The sequence below is a fragment of the Cherax quadricarinatus genome, chromosome 23 (assembly GCF_038502225.1).
Source record: "Cherax quadricarinatus isolate ZL_2023a chromosome 23, ASM3850222v1, whole genome shotgun sequence".
In the NCBI taxonomy this organism is placed as follows: domain Eukaryota; kingdom Metazoa; phylum Arthropoda; class Malacostraca; order Decapoda; family Parastacidae; genus Cherax; species Cherax quadricarinatus.
The window spans coordinates 8330133-8330454 of NC_091314.1; positions in this window are offsets into that span (position 1 = coordinate 8330133).

Here is a 322-nt window from a genome sequence, read left to right on the forward strand (position 1 = left end):
AGTGAATGTGAAGGTGGAAGTGATTGAGAAGGTGGAAGTGAATGTGAAGGTGGAAGTGATTGTGAAGGTGGAAGTGAATGTGAAGGTGGAAGTGAATGTGAAAGTGGAAGTGATTGTGAAGGTGGAAGTGAATGTGAAGGTGGAAGTGAATGTGAAGGTGGAAGTGATTGTGAAGGTGGAAGTGAATGTGAAGGTGGAAGTGAATGTGAAGGTGGAAGTGATTGTGAAGGTGGAAGTGAATGTGAAGGTGGAAGTGAATGTGAAGGTGGAAGTGATTGTGAAGGTGGCAGTGATTGTGAAGGTGGCAGTGATTGTGAAGGTG